A 486-nucleotide genomic window follows, 5' to 3' on the forward strand; every position below is an offset into this window, starting at 1 on the left:
CCCGGCGCGGTCCCGGGGCCGGCGCCGCTCCCCATCGCGCCCTGCGCCAACTTACCGGCCCGAGCGGGACTCCCCGCGCGCGGCCCCCGCGGCTCCGCCCTCCCCGCGCCCCGCACAAAGCCGCGCGGGCGGGCGGGGAAGCTCCGCGGCGCAGGGCGGCGGAGGGTCCCGCGGAGAGGAGACCCACCCGCGGGCGGGGGGGAACGAGCGCGCGCCTCCGTTCGAGCCGCCGGGGAGCCGCCGGTGCCGCCCGGACCCCCCCGCCCCGCTCAGCCGGCGCGCATCCCCCAGACCCGGAAAAGCGCGAGCGCGGGCGCTTCAACCCGAGAATCAGCGAGAGGGGCGAGGGGCGGGGCGGAGGGGGCGGGCGGGGCCGGCGCGAGCTCCGCCCACCCCCCGGGCGGGCGGGGGCGGGGCCGGCGGGCGGTGCGGAGCGAAGGCTCGCGAGGCTCGGGAGGGGCCCGGCGCGTGCGCGCTGAGGCGGCC

The sequence above is a fragment of the Neopelma chrysocephalum genome, unplaced genomic scaffold (genome assembly GCF_003984885.1).
Source record: "Neopelma chrysocephalum unplaced genomic scaffold, ASM398488v2 Primary Assembly neopelma1_63, whole genome shotgun sequence".
NCBI lineage: Eukaryota > Metazoa > Chordata > Aves > Passeriformes > Pipridae > Neopelma > Neopelma chrysocephalum.